This window comes from Sorghum bicolor, chromosome 10, assembly GCF_000003195.3.
Source record: "Sorghum bicolor cultivar BTx623 chromosome 10, Sorghum_bicolor_NCBIv3, whole genome shotgun sequence".
NCBI classification, from domain to species: Eukaryota; Viridiplantae; Streptophyta; class Magnoliopsida; order Poales; family Poaceae; genus Sorghum; species Sorghum bicolor.
The window spans coordinates 23,820,016-23,836,789 of record NC_012879.2 but is presented as its reverse complement, the minus strand read 5'-3'; positions in this window follow the sequence as shown (position 1 = coordinate 23,836,789).

The following is a 16,774-nucleotide window of genomic DNA, read 5'->3' as shown; positions in this document are numbered from 1 at the left end:
TGGGCGGTTACTGTTCAAGCGTCCTGTGGTGTGTGACGTTAGCGAGCGCGCGCGAGGAGTTTCTGACCGGTGAGCACCGGACGCTCAGGGTGCGTCCGGTGGCTTGCGTCCGGTAATCCTGCGAGTTTGCGGAGTTCTCTGCGCACGGGTCCGGTGTGCACCGGACGCGTCCGGTGTGACGCAGTAGAGCGTCCGGCGGTGCTGTGCAGGCGCGCGTGAGCAGCAGCCGTTGGCGGCAACGGTCGAGTTCAAACGGCTAGTGACACATGGCTGATGCCTGAGCACCGGACGCTGGGGGTTGAGCATCCGATGGCTCCCTGTGAGCGTCCGGTGCCCACGTGTTTTGCCCAGTGAAGGGGCAACGGCTAGTTTAGCCCTTGGGGCTATAAATAGAAGTGGTGGTTGGCCTTGGCTGGTGCTGAGCACCCTTGGGACTTAGTGTCCATGCTTGGAGAGTACTAGGAAAGCCTCTAACTCACTTGTGCTTGCAAGAGTGCGAATCAATAGCGAGTGAGTGATTCTAGTGCGTTGCATTGAGAGATTGCATTGAGTGGCACTAGGTGTTCGTGTTGCAAGCCGGTGATGCTTGTTACTCTTGGAGGTTGCCACCTCCTAGACGGCTTGGTGGCTTGTGACTCCGTCGAAGCACGCAAGGAGATTGTGCGATGCTCCGGAGAAGAGATTGTGAGGGGTACGGTGCTCACCCCGCAGGGATCGCGAAGAGCAACTCTAGTTGAGCGAGACGTGAAGAGCGACAAGTGGTCTGGCCGGGTCAACTGCTATAGCTTGTGGTAAGCACTCCACGTGGGAGAGTGTGACTTGCGGGTCACCACTAGCAAGAGGACTGTTGGTATTTCTTAGCGATGCAGCCAATTATCCGCAAGCGCACGGAAGTACCGTTGTAGCACTTCACCCGGTGGTATTCAGGGTATCGAGATTTCATAGGGAACGGAGGTGTTTTGAGACTTAAACTAAGTGTACCCTAGAGTAAAGTGAGAGGGATGACTTAGGTAGTGGGGTTCTCCTAATGGTAGAAGTTTTGTGCAAGGCAACGTGCTTTTCTAATCTTACTTCGGGCACCGGAGCATACCTGGTCTACCAGGTAATACCGCCGTGTAGCTCTACGCCGTATCCGGACGTGGGGGAAACTAAGGACAAACAGGGCTGTCACCACCTGCTGCCGACCCCTCAACCGTGGGATACGAGGCAAACGAGGGTAACCTCTAACCTAGACACCACGTCTACGTTATTTGCTACTACTCTAGCGTTGCGCAGGTCCTCCCGCCAGCCAGCAAGAGTCCCTCTACTAGAGTATCTACCGAGAGATAGACAACGAACCCGCAAAATTATAAGAACACGATAACGATTAATCAATAACTTCTTAGAACAAAAGAAGAATACAACCTTTTCTTACCCCAATATGGTATTCCAGGTTGTAGAGGTACAGCTCGGGAAGCGGGCAGCACTTCGGCCCTTCCACCCAGTGCAACTAGGGGAACGGATCGGGTGCTTGCTACTTCTCTTACTCTACACTCTAACTCACTCTCCTATTCTATTCCTAACTAGAGGCTAAGGATATGAGTGGAAGCTCCGCCTCTCTACTACTACTCTTGTATCTCTCTTTATTCTTGTGGACTTGAAGCTTGAATGGATTGAATGATGATGAATGTGCGGCCCTCTCCCCCTCCTTATATAGGTGTGGAAGGTCGGTTTGGGAGGGGATAAACTGCAAAATGCAGCCGGGAACCATGCTAGGGCTTCGCATGCACCGCCTCTGCAAAAGGCGGTGGGGAGCTGGGCCAGGCCGGGGTTGGCCGACCCTAGGGGGTGGCCGCCCCTTGGCTGGCTCCGTTGGCCCAGGCCCAAAGCCCAGACGATGCTCCTCGGCCTTCTGAGTTTGAATCCAATTGCATTTCGATGCACTTCTATATTTGAATTAAATATGCCTTCAATTCTTTCATTTTGGCTGCTCAAACCCTAGTGTCCTGCATACACATGTGTTCACCAAAACTGTGGAATTTGGTTAGCATAAAAAGCCCTATTTCTAATGTTTGGTGATATTTTATAGAGTTTGTATGCATGTTGGTGGTATGAAAAGTGTATTTTAAGAAACGCCAACGAACTCCCCCACACTTAGCCCTTTGCTCGTCCTCGAGTAAAGCTTATGTTTTTGGGCTAAGATGGTTCCACTTCTCCTGATAATGAACCTGCATACAAACTATTCCAAGCCTCACCTGAACTTATGAGCATTTAGAGTGTCTACCAAAACATCTTGAGTAATTGAAAAATGGAACAGTTAGGATTCAAATCTTCTTACTCAACTTTGCTCAAAACTTGTGAATAAAAATAGTCTTGCTCTTCAGATGATAGTCTCAAATCACTCGAGAATGTTTCTGGTTCCTTACCAAGGTAAAAGTACCTCTTGATTTGTCCTACCTCTATAAGCTGTATTTGGAGTTTTGGGTATGGACCAAGGAGAATGCATACTTACCTTGTATGTATTGTCAAGTCAAATCTCGGATCCAAGAAGAGAAGTGTCATACCCTTAGATCAAGATGTGCAAGTGTGTGGTATATGGTATAAACAACTCCGTTGGTTGATATGATCTCATCAAGTATTTCTAGACATGGCTATCATAACTCTTTTATTTTCTTGTGAGCCTTCATGTGCTCATCTTTTTTTTGTATACTTAGGACCTTCATGTGTCCTATATTTTTTTCAGGTGGGTATTTTTATACCCCTAATTCTACGGCGGGCACTTGCCCATTTTTTTTTCTTTTTTGTTCTTCTCTTTTTTTATATATATTTTTGCATAGCCCATGTCTTTATCTAAGATGCACTAGAGAGATCATTCTTTAAAACATGGAGTGTTTGTATGGTGGACATGTAAGGCATGTTTTTGCGCACTCCCAGTGTAGAAGCGGCATATATATGTATCTGGAGTGTACGTGATCTTGATCTTGAGAGCATGATAAATCTCTTAACAAGGGTCAACAAGACTTGACACAACTCAAAACAAATAAGCAGCTATTTGTAGAATTTTTATCAAGAGTAATATATTTGGCCTTGGTAGGTAATTATCTATCATTGAAGAGCAGACTTTTTGCAATTTTAATTTTATCAAATAAATCCCCAAGTTCATTGCATAAGTGAGCAAGTTTCAAATCATCCTACTATATCGCAAATCTCAATTACTTAGAAGCAATCGGGTCTTTATAAAAAGTTGCTCATAAATAGTAGGCTTTTGGCGAGGAATAAAGAGTATGCATGTTTAATTTCAAAGGCAGAAAGGTAATGGAGTATTCATTTATTTTTTTATCTTTTTATTTTATTAGCAATATTTTTATCATATAAATCAGATTTAAATTGTCATAGGAGGAATAAAAATAATTCTGAAATTTTTTCTATGTAAGATTACCTTGATGGCGATTCCTCCCCCACACTTGTTTTTGTACCTGTTCTTTGATTTTTCTCAAGTAGACAAAAATAATACGAAAACTAGTGGAGACAAAATAATTCGAACAAAGGACTTCTTTATTATTCAATATAAGCCGAGACATTGATTACAAAGTAAATGAAGGAAATCTGAATAAAAGGGAAAATACATTACTCGGCTAAGCAAAATTAAACTAGATGCGGTTTGTGTCTAGAACATGCTCTACACCCGCAGCCCGAGCCACCTTGACAAGCCGGTTGGTTAGACCGAATTGTACAGCGGCTAAGTCGTCCTTAAGCTCTATATATTTCAGGCGGGTGTTAGTTAGTTCGCCTTTAAGCTCTTCCACTACACCACGTAGTGACCGCACAGAAGTCCTAAGCGTGGCGATAGTGCGCGCGCTTTCCCGCTTCGACTCATTATCTGAGTCGCTAAGAAATCCGTGTGGCTGCCCCCTAAGGATGGGATTTTCGCGCTTGCGTTTTGGGACGCGAGGGGCAGCACAAGCCAGATTAGAGTCACTTGGCTGCCGGTTTGATCGCCCCCTGTAGCGGGGTTTGCGCGTTTGATACGCAAGGGGGCGGACGAGGTGGTCGCGGCTGTCTTAGGCGCGGGCGCAGGTGCGGGTGGCGCGAGCGGCGGCTTACGCATGAGGCCCTTCCCGCATCCTCCACCGGGTTTTTCTAATTCCCACCACGGTGTAGGACGGGTCAGAGCGCGCAGTGGATCCTGAAGACAAGAACCTAGAGTCTAAACTATCCGAAGGCGTTACAACATATGGATCTACAGGCGCCTTCTTCTTGTTCGCCGTCGTCGGCGGCGCATCGTCGCGCGCCGTCTTCCTCGGTGCCGCCGTCTTGTGCGCCGCCACCTTCGTGCGAGCCGTGGAATGCAGGCTCGTTCCTTCGCTCGTGATGCTTGACGGGGGCATGATGGCAAGAGGGTACGTCAGCATCTCTCCTTCTTCCACACCGAACGCCTCCCTCATGTTCGCCTCAGAGAATTCTCCTTCGGCGTCGAAGGATCCTCCCGACTCCACGAACAGCGCTAGCGCGTGGCTGCCCATTCCCTAAGCGCTACTTTTGATAGAGGTGGTTTGTGAAGATGTAAACTTGGAAAGCACTAATGGCTATGGCTTAGAGAGGGGTTAGGGGGTGTTTAAATAGGAAGAAGGCCCTCCCTGGCGAGATCACGAGCGACAAATTTGAATTTGCATGCAGATAAGGATAGGGATGACGAAGAGATAGACGCTGGAAAAGATCGGGCCGCAGACGTGTCAGGCCAGGGGCGGCCGACCCCTAGGCACGTCCGTTGGCCCTGAATTTTAGCGTGCGCGCTCGTCCCACTTTTCAAATTTCGAATCTACCTGCGTTTTGCTACGCTTCCTAGATATTTTTTAGAGAAACAAGGGTTTTATTGAAAGGTAAAAGATAAAAACTAAAGATCCTTTTTAGAAATCATATTTTTATTTTTGGTAATTCAAAACTAAGCAGAATTAATTGAAATATTTTATTTATATTATTATTATTATATTTTTTTACAATTTAAACCCAATTAATCAAATGTATTGTTTCAATTTCCTTTTCGAAATTGGGTTCCAGGAAAACTTTTAAGCGTTGACCATTTACCTTAGTGATATTACCTTCGTCATCTGCTGTGGTGATCGCGCCATGCTCGGAGGTCTCGATGACGGTGTATGGTCCTTTCCACTTACTCTGAAGTTTTCCTACACCGAAAAGTCATACCTTGGAGTTGAAGAGTAGAACGCGGTCGCCTTTTCTAAATTCCTTGGGTTTGATTCGGTGATCGTGCCATTTCTTTGTTCTTTCCTTGTATATCTTGGCACTGTGGTAAGCTTTTTCTCACCATTCTTCAAGCTCAGCTATCTGTTTCTGTCGGTTCCTGCCAGCTAGCTTGAAGTCCATATTCCAGTTCTTGATCGCCCAGTAAGCTCGGTGCTCGAGCTCAACCGAGAGATGGCATACTTTGCCATATAGCATCTGGAATGGTGACATGCCTATGGGGGTTTTATAGGTCGTCCGATATGCCTAGAGGGCATCTGGTTACTTGCTCTTCCAACCCTTCCCCATTTCGTTGACTGTTTTCTGCAGGATGTTCTTGATTTGCTTGTTTGAGGTTTCCGCTTGACCGCTTGTTTGAGGGTGGTACGGGGTAGCTATGTTGTGCTTTGCTCCAAGCTCATGCAAGAAGTTTCTGAATGTTCTGTCAATGAAGTGTGATCCTCCATCACTCACAACCATCCTAGGTGTTCCGAATCGAGGAAAGATCACTTCATGAAACATCTTCCATGCGTGCTTTGCGTCAGCAGCTCGGCATGGTAGAGCTTCTACCCACTTGGACACATAGTCCACATCAACCAGGATATACTCGCAATCTTGGGACTTCTAGAATGGACCCATGAAGTCAATGCCCCATACATCAAATACTTCGACGGTAGGTTGTAATGGAGGGGCATTTCATTGCGAGCAGTGATGTTGCCTTGAAACTGACACTTCCGGCATCTTCGGATGAAGTCCTTCGTGTCCTCATACATCGTCGGCCAGAAGAATCCGCACTGCCAGATTTTGGCTTGAGTGCGGAAGGCTCTATAGTGGCCTCCGTATGGTGCAGAGTGGCATTGTTCGATGATTTTCTCTCCTTCGGTTGCTGGTACACACCTCCTCAAAAGCCCGTCGGAACAGACCCGATACAAGTATGGGTCGTCCCAAAGGTGTCGGCGGCTCTCAACTTGCCGCTTCTTCCTGCTTTCGCCTGGTGGTACGTAACCCGTGACCATGTAGTTGACGATGGTGGCGTACCACGGGTTCAGGTCAGTCACTCTTAACAGCATGTCGTCGCGCATGAAGTCATTAATGGGTAGTTCCTGCATGTTAGTGACTTGCATACGCGAAAGATGGTCTGCCACAGTATTTTCTATACCCTTTTTATCTTTTATTTCCAAATCAAATTCTTGTAACAGCAAGATCCATCTTATGAGGCGAGGTTTTGCATCTCTCTTAGTGAGCATGTATTTTAGAGCAGCATGATCAGTATAAACAATTATTTTTGCTCCCACTAAGTAAGATCTAAATTTATCAATAGCGAAAACTACGGCAAGGAGCTCTTTTTCTGTGGTAGCATAATTTAACTGAGCTCCTGTCATAGTTTTGCTAGCATAAGCAATTGCATGATGTTGTTTATCTTTTGTTTGACCTAAGACTGCCCCGACAGCAAAGTCACTAGCATCACACATTATCTCAAACGGTAGCGACCAATCCGGGGGCTGGATGATTGGTGCTGAGATGAGTGCCTTCTTTAAAGTATGAAAGGCAATGAGACACTCATCGGTGAACTCAAAGGGTGTTTCTTTGGCTAAAAGATTTGTAAGAGGCCTTGCAATTTGTGAAAAGTTTTTTATAAACCTTCTATAGAAACCAGCGTGGCCTAAGAAACTTCGAATCCCTTTTACGTTCACTGGAGGAGGTAGACCCTCTATTACTTCAATTTTGGCCTTGTCTACCTCGATTCCCCTCTCGGAATCTAGGTGTCCGAGAACGATGCCTTCTCTGACCATGAAATGGCACTTTTCCCAATTAAGTACCAGGTCTTTATCACAGCATCTTTGCAACACTTTGTCTAAGTTTTCTAGACAATGATCAAAAGTTTTTCCATAGACTGAAAAATCGTCCATGAAAACTTCCATAATTTCCTCGATCATGTCAGAAAAGATAGACATCATGCACCTTTGAAAGGAGGCGGGTGCATTACATAGTCCGAAGGACATGCGTCTATAAGCAAACATTCCATATGGGCATGTGAACGTGGTTTTGCTTTGATCATCGGGGTGGATAGGGATCTGATAATAACCCGAATACCCGTCAAGAAAACAAAAGAAAGAATGTTTCGCCAGCTGCTCTAACATTTCGTCAATGAAGGGCAGTGGGAAATGATCTTTCTTTGTTGCCTTGTTAAGTTTTTGATAATCGATACACATTCTCCACCTTGTCTGTGGTCGTTGGGGGATTAACTCATCTTTATCGTTTTTAACGACCGTCATGCCTGCCTTCTTTGGAACCACTTGGACGGGACTGACCCAGTCACTGTGTGGTACGAGATAAATAATCCCGGCGTGAAAAAGTTTGAGAACTTCCTTTTTCACAACTTCACGCATCACGTTGTTCAGCCTACGTTGGGGTTCATGAGAAGGTGTAAGCTCAGGGTCTGTAGGTATGCGATGTGTGCAGAGTGTTGGGCTTATTCCCTTGAGGTCTTGCAAGGAATACCCAAAGGCTGTGCTATGTTTTTCTAAGACGGCAATGAGTTTGTTCGACTCCTCATCAGATAGCTTATCACTAATAATTACAGGAGTTTCTTTGTTGCCGTTTAGAAAGGCATAACGCAGCCCAGCGGGCAAGGGTTTAAGCTCAACTGGAGGTTTTGGTGGCGTTTCAACCCTGGGGAGTTCTATGGTTTCTCCTAGCTCGTCCTCTTCTCGAATGAAGCTTTCGGCGTCTTTATCTAAGGACGATTCGGGTGTTTCAAAAGGTGAAACGGCCATCACCTCCTTGGGCAAAGGTAGGTCGAGTCGAGAGTCGGTCACTGAGTTTTTAGCTCGAGTAATTGGAATGGAAAAAGTGTCTCTTCCCAATTTTACGTTCATTGCCCCTGTAGCTGGCAGTTCATGGGTTAAAAGCTCTATAGGGTGGCCTATAAGGATGTCAAAACTTTTAATGTCAAAGACATAAAAGTCAAGACTCATTCTGATGTTATCAAGTCGTACATGGGTTTGGTGGAGAATCCCACAACTTTTCAATTCCGTACGCGGGGCTACCTGTAACATCCCTGATGTTACGAATACTAAAAATGGATCATGTCATCATAAGCATTGCAAAACATATTTGTTAAGCACATCATTATGCATCAACTTAAAATAAGTTTATTTTGGTTGATTGTGCTTAGGGAATTAAAGTGTGTTTATCTTGTGAATTGATGCTTGTGATGGTTGTTTAATCCCTAGTTAAGGAGGGTTGTAGGGAGGCAGCTAAGAAAAACCCCTAATTTCAACCCTAGTTTTTACCCCTTTTTGTGTAACTTAAAAACTAAGCAAAATTTGGGGATGAGTTCAAAAGCAAAGTTGTAGATCTTGTCAAGGTGTACAACTTTGGTGTTTTGAGTTTTTGATGTTTCAATACAGAAAGTAATTTTGAAAATACAGATTTCCAGAAATAGTCCCCTTTTCCAATTTTAATCCCTAATTCAAAATCTATTTGGAATCTTGAAAAGTGATCCAAATGAAAGTTGCAGGGCTCATCAAAATGAACAACATTTATTTTGGGAATTTTTCAAGTGATTGAAAAAAATCAAAAGTAATTTTGGAATTTCTATTCTGCCCCAATTCAAATTGGAATTTTCTCCCAAATTGGAATTTGAATTTCAAACTGTTTGGCTCAAATTCGTCCCTCTCCATTCAAAATCAGCTTTGGATCCTTAAAGATATTTTGTAGCATTCAAAATTTTGAACAACTTTCATTTGGACAGAAATTTGAGTTGTATTCAAATTTTGAAAGTAATTTGAATTTTTTAATCTGGAAGATAAGGACGAGCTACAGTAGCTCGACCAATGGCCGCCGGCCAGCTCCACCTCCCGGACGCCGCCGTGGCCGTGCTGGCGCTTGGCATGCTCCCCACACTGCTAACTGCTTGCTTGTCCTCGCAACCTCGTGGCATCCTAATCCAAAGGGAGCCAGAGTTTTACCCTCGCTCCTCCTCTTTCTGTCCGCCGCCGTGACCTTGGGTCACCGATGGAATTCATCTCGCGACCAGGGACCCCGTGCAACAATTTGAAGTTTCCCAGGGTCTAATTGCACAGACTGTGACTCAGGTGAATAGTGCTATAAGGACTTGTTTGTAGAAGTTTTGTTGAATGTTTGAAAATTCATATCTGGAGTTTGGTAACTCCAATTTTGGTGAACCAAATTTTATTGTGCTCCTTGAAATATCTAGTTTTTATTAAAAATATGGAACTGACCATGTTTTATAGTAAAATAATTAGTTATGAATGATGTCTTTTAATTATGCTTAAAAGGAAGAAATTCATATCTATTGCTGTATAGCTTCTTTTAAGATGAAACTTTTATGGTAGACTAATGATTATGTGTGTGTGCTGTGGTTAAGTTTTTAGATTCATTGGATGACATATGGTTAAGTTATTAATATATCTTGTTTAGTGCTTATTAAATTGTCTATAATTAAAATAAAAATTAATAAATATAAAATATGGTTCCTGTACCTTTATATGAGGTTGTTATATTATATAGATACATAATTTAGCTATGTGTTTGTAGAAAATGTAGAGTTTCTTATTTATCTTGCTGTTACATGCTTCCTTGTGATGGAAATTTATCTTTTTCATAGAAATTGCTATACTTATCCAAATGGCATAAAATTTATACAGTAGACTTTGGAGAGCATATATGAGCTGCTGTAGTTTTCTCAGAATTTACTGGGTACTTTTGATATATGGTTATTGTTGTGCCTATTTATCTAAATAAATTAATAAAGACATAAAAAGAATTTATTTAGGGATGACCATGATATTTTCTAGTATCTCTTTGATGTATTTCAACTGTTGGTGAGCTGGGTTTTGCCCAGGTTTAAGTTTGGAACATAAATGAAATGTTTTTCTCTGTAATTCAATTATTAGTGATTTCTAGATAGTTTCTGGAACATTATGAATTTCTCTAGGTAAATGATTTTGGATATGAAACTTGTCTATAGCAAAGTTGTATATAATTCATGTATCTACCTGGTGTTAAATTTCAGTGGCATTTGGCCCTATAGGTTCTGAGTTATGCATGTTTAAATTCAAGTTTCAGAAATGGTTCCTCTCTTTCAAATCCTGGATCAGTTTCTGTAGTTGTGCAATTTCGCCCTACTAAACTTGTGAATCATGCTTTGATGATGAAAGATAAATTGTAGCAATTTTCATAAGCTTTCCAAAATGTTATGGATCATGACTTTTGGTGATCTAGAACTCTGGTTATAGATGTATGAAACTTAATGTCTGATTCTGTCCAAGGTCTGGACAGAATTGTTTATTCATGTTGTTTGGCCATTTTATCTATTAAATCAGTTCTCGAAGATAGTAACAAAGTTGTAGAAAATTATCTAAGCTTTCCAGAAAGTCTAATATCATCTTTATTGGATGCTTGGATCTCTAATTATGGTTGAGTGAAGTTGCGTATATGCTGCTGTCCTGGTTATGTGTGCAAATAGAGTTGATTGTTTTTAGCTAGCCTTTACTTAAATAATGAGTAGCTTAATTTTCAAATTAGAATTTGAGTGCTTTTGGGATTGTGTGATGACCTGAGGTCATTAACCTTGATGACCTTTGGCATTTAATTATTGTTTGATGTTAATACTTAATTACTGTCACTAAAACTTAATTAAGAATTAATTTAGATAAAAAGGACTAATAATTAGTTAATTAAGACTAATTACTGTTTAGCCTGTTTTGCACCGAGAAGGAGAGTTGTACTCAACTCGGTCCTTCTTAAATTTTGTCATACGCATATCATGAACATTCATCATTTTGCGTATAGTGCACGTGACCGAAGGAGCGACCGTTGAACCGAACCCTGAGGTCAGTGCTCCGTTCGAGGAAGTAGGATCCGAGACTTGGGAAGTCTCCGAGGGTCCCTATCAGCTCTGCAACCAAGGCAAGCCCCGGATGCATTAGCCCCTCCTTGAATGTTTTAAATCTTTTATCACTTATGAATTGAAAATGCTGCATTAGATAGTTGAGAATTGGGTTAACCTACTTGCTGCATTTGCTACCTTGATCTTTGTTATCTTGTCCTTTGCACCTGTTTTAATTGAAAATCGTGTAGTGATGCTTAGCCCTGCTACTAGATAGGTTTTCAAACAAAGTTTGAAGGGTTGTTGTGGAATACACTTATGATTAATGATGTTTCAATTTGAGACCGGTTGGTGGACTTGCTTTAAGAATGGAGTCTTAAAGTAGTGTCTCCAACTGTGTCGATTAAGGACCGGTCCGTTGATGGCCTGCTGGGTTGAGAATTTATAGTACTAGCCACTTGCCCTCGGTAAGCCCGGTCTTGTGATCCCTCGACGCGAACAGCTACTCGCGCACTGGGCGTGGAGCGATGGCGAGAGTAGTGTGTACCCACCTTACGGATCTGAGATGACCGGAAAACATCTAGATCGGCTGTAGGATGGTGGAGTACTGTGCTCTCGGGTGCCGCGAACCTAGTCAAATTTGGGGAGAGCTCGATTTGGGTTGACATATGCAAGATTTGGTTCTACATATGTCGGGTGGTTAGGAACTCCAGCTGGATTGCTAAGCGGTTCGAATCGTCGTTGCTCCCCGATTGGGAGACTCAATCCACTGACCCTCATCGTAGTTAAATATGCAACTAAGTGGTAAAATGAGAAAGGGGGAAATGTCGCATGAGGTTCGGATCCCAATTCCCGAACTCAGAGTGACATGAAGCTATGGCCGTTGGATAGATAATACTTTGATTAAGGACTAGAAACTTACAGGCTTGTCTATGAGAAGCAACTAGATAGACTGTCCTCGAACTCCTCGACCTCTTAAGGAGAGGAATTCGTGGGTAAAACTTGAAAGTAAGGATGTACTATTAGTAAGCTTTTTGGCAAAACAATTTGGCTCCTTGCTCAGCCACTCCTTGTCTACCCCAAGCCTGCATTCCTAATTTCTCCTCTTTTTCCGCCGGGTAAGTCTTGTGGAGTACTCCCGTACTCAGGGTTTTATAACCCCTGTTGCAGGTGCTGACTTATGCTGCTAATGGAGGTCATGTCGGTGGGCGCGACATGATTTATCCACCTCTTCTACTTTAGAAGCTTCACCTAGGATGCTTCCGCTACTCTACACACCTTTTGGAAATTTAGTTAAGTTTGTACTTCATCATATGTTGTAAATTAAGTTATAAATCTTTCGCACTCCGATGTAAGTTATTTTTGTAACAAATGTTGTAATGTTGTGGTAACTCCATGTTGATCCTGTATGAGTTAAAATGTGGATGATTCGGGGTCCTCCGAGGGCACCCGACAGACTATCCAAGTTATATGACTCTCATGTGTAGTAGTCAGAGGTCTTAAGGACAATGTCAAGTGCATGTGGGCCATATAATTAGGGTGGTTCTGCCACAGAGTGGTATCAGAGCTCATACATGGATCTTCTGCAACATTACTTGTGAAAACTTCAAAAGGAATTTCAAAATTAAAAGTTTTTGAAGATAACCACTTATAAATGTTCCTTAACTTTTCTTATGCTTGCTGTCCAAGTTCTATGAAGACTTTCTGCTGACTCAAATAGAAGGCATTGAAAGGGACTTCAATTCTTCTTCAACAAGCCAAGTAAAGAATCAAACTACTCCAAAAATGCTTTGTCAAAAGTCTTGCAACATTCCATCCAGAGCGATGAAGATAGTGTATAAATAAAGCCCTATAATCTACTAACATGATGAAGGTGGAGCACTCTCGTCGTTGAGAAGACGTATAGGACGAGCATATTGCATATCATGCATAATTTGAAAAATATAATGATGCTTAAAACTTCATCCTTATGCTTCAAAAACAGTTATTATTCATTATAGCTGTTTTATTGATGAATCTCATCATGTACCAGGTTTCGTTAACCGATTGATAATCTTTTACTCCATAAGATCCTAATCCTTGATTCTCTTGTTATGCATGTGACCTTCCTTGATTTCATCTAACTTGACACATGCTACCTCCTTGCTGTCATTTGATGACATTTGTGCTGATTGAATGACACTATGATTGTGTCCTCTTAAGGTACCATGACTTGTAACTTAGGTAACAATGTCGAAACCTGGGGTCTCCTATGGCTCATGACCATGAGGTAATACTGCTAGGCGCTCATTGTTATCCAAGTATTTGATCATGATCCCTCAGAGTCCACAATTAGGGTGTTTCATTCTTTGGACACTCCTTAGGGATTCAAAGTTGTCCTTTTGAGTTCCCTAAACACCTTGTGATTATGATCGACTTTTGATCTCAGTTACATTCTTGGTATTGTGAGACATGGGTTATTGTTGTGGTACCCTATAGTGGCGCCATGTCCCGTGACCACGGTGCCGCGTCGGAACCTAGAGTCTTTTGTGTGTCCGGATGACACAAATTTCTACTGGGCGCGTGCAGGTATCGAGGTTATGGACATGATCCATTATAGCCCCACAACTAAGGTGCCCTCGCTCTTTGAGCCCTATCATGGGAACCCATGCCCATATCTTTGTGGGAATTACCTAAAACCCTTGACTTGGATAACCAACATAGATTGGTTGAAAGCTATTGTAACAATACTCTATAGTATGTATCATGATTCGTGATCACGTTATAGCGTCGAACCTTGTAGTCTCCTGTGGACTGCAGCCATAAGGAAATACTACAAGGTGCTCGTTAAACATCGGGATCTCTGGTCATGCTCCACTATAGTCTACCATACGGTGCTTTTGATCTCCTTGGAAGCTCATTTGGAGATTCATATCTTCTTATGAATTCTCTAAAATTCCTGGTTGATTACAACTTTCTGTTGATCTTAGTTGTATTTCTCACACCAATCGTAGGTGGTTTATGATCTTCTCAAGAGTTAATGTGCTTGACACATTTCCTTTTCCATTATTTAACCCCACGGGTTTTAGTACCCTGGAAATCTCGGGATGAGATTTCTTTAAGGGGGAAGGGCTGTAACATCCCTGATGTTACGAATACTAAAAATGGATCATGTCATCATAAGCATTGCAAAGCATATTTGTTAAGCACATCATTATGCATCAACTTAAAATAAGTTTATTTTGGTTGATTGTGCTTAGGGAATTAAAGTGTGTTTATCTTGTGAAGTGATGCTTGTGATGGTTGTTTAATCCCTAGTTAAGGAGGGTTGTAGGGAGGCAGCTAAGAAAAACCCATAATTTCAACCCTAGTTTTTACCCCTTTTTGTGTAACTTAAAAACTAAGCAAAATTTGGGGATGAGTTCAAAAGCAAAGTTGTAGATCTTATCAAGGTGTACAACTTTGGTGTTTTGAGTTTTTGAAGTTTCAATACAAAATTGAAAGTAATTTTGAAAATACAGATTTCCAGAAATTGTCCCCTTTTCCAATTTTAATCCCTAATTCAAAATCTATTTGGAATCTTGAAAAGTGATCCAAATGAAAGTTGTAGGGCTCATCAAAATGAACAACATTTATTTTGAGAATTTTTCAAGTTATTGAGAAAAATCAAAAGTAATTTTGGAATTTCTATTCTGCCCCAATTCAAATTGGAATTTTTCCCAAATTGGAATTTGAATTTCAAACAGTTTGGCTCAAATTCGTCCCTCTCCATTCAAAATCATCTTTGGATCCTTAAAGATATTTTGTAGCATTCAAAATTTGGAACAACTTTCATTTGAACAGAAATTTGAGTTGTATTCAAATTTTGAAAGTAATTTGAATTTTTTAATCTGGAAGATAAAGACGAGCTACAGTAGCTCGGCCAATGGCCGCCGGCCAGCTCCACCTCCCGGACGCCGCCGTGGCCGTGCTGGCGCTTGGCATGCTCCCCACGCTGCTACCTGCTTGCTTGTCCTTGCAACCTCGTGGCATCCTCATCCAAAGGGAGCCAGAGCTTTACCCTCGCTCCTCCTCTTTCTGTCCGCCGCCGTGACCTTGGGTCACCGATGGAATTCATCTCGCTCCTCCCACCTCAGCCCCGTTGCTCTTTTCCTCTGCTCCGCAGCATCCTTTAGCGTCGTCTAAGCCAGCTAATACTCTCTTCCCTCGTCGGACTCGGCCATGAGCCGGTTTCCCGTCACAGAGCTCCGCCATGGCCACGATGGGAGCCTGCGCACGTGGCCAGGAGGCCATAAACCTTCTCCGGCCAAGCCACACACAACAGCGCGAGCGCGCGAGCCTCAGGATGCTCCCCAACGCTTTCCCTCGCTGCTAACAAGCGTCCACTGCCCGGAAATCGAGTTTTCTCCGACGTCCTCTATTTTTTATTCGCGACCAGGGATCCCGTGCAACAATTTGAAGTTTCCCAGGGCTCTAATTGCACAGACTGTGACTTAGGTGAATAGTGCTATAAGGACTTGTTTGTAGATGTTTTGTTGAATGTTTGAAAATTCATATCTGGAGTTTGGTAACTCCAATTTTGGTGAACCAAATTTTGTTGTGCTCCTTGAAATGTCTAGTTTTTAATAAAAATATGGAACTGACCATGTTTTATAGTAAAATAATTAGTTATGAATTATGTCTTTTAATTATGCTTAAAAGGAAGAAATTCATATCTATTGCTGTATAGCTTCTTTTAAGATGAAACTTTTATGGTAGACTAATGATTATGTGTGTGTGCTGTGGTTAAGTTTTTAGATTCATTGGATGAAATATGGTTAAGTTATTAATTTATCTTGTTTAGTGCTTATTAAATTGTCTATAATTAAACTAAAAATTAATTAATATAAAATATGGTTTCTGTACCTTTATATGAGGTTGTTATATTATATAGATACATAATTTAGCTATGTGTTTGTAGAAAATATCGAGTTTCTTATTTATCTTGCTGTTACATGCTTCCTTGTGATGGAAATTTATCTTTTTCAAAGAAATTGCTATACTTATCCAAATGGCATGAAATTTATACAGTAGACTTTGGAGAGAATATACGAGCTGCTGTAGTTTTCTCAGAATTTACTGGGTACTTTTGATATATGGTTATTGTTGTGCCTATTTATCTAAATAAATTAATAAAGACATAAAAAGAATTTATTTAAGGATGACCATGATATTTTCTAGTATCTCTTTGATGTATTTCAACTGTTGGTGAGCTGGGTTTTGCCCAGGTTTAAGTTTGGAACATAAATGAAATGTTTTTCTCTGTAATTCAATTATTAGTGATTTCTAGATAGTTTCTGGAACATTATGAATTTCTCTAGGTAAATGATGTTGGATATGAAACTTGTCTATAGCAAAGTTGTATATAATTCATGTATCTACCTGGTGTTAAATTTCGGTGGCATTTGGCCCTATAGGTTCTGAGTTATGCATGTTTGAATTCAAGTTTCAGAAATGGTTCCTCTCTGTCAAATCCTGGATCAGTTTCTGTAGTTGTGCAATTTCGACCTACTAAACTTGTGAATCATGCTTTGATGATGAAAGATAAATTGTAGCAATTTTCATAAGCTTTCCAAAATGTTATAGATCATGACTTTTGGTGATCTAGAACTCTGGTTATAGATGTATGAAGCTTAATGTCTGATTCTGTCCAAGGTCTGGACAGAATTGTTTATTCATGTT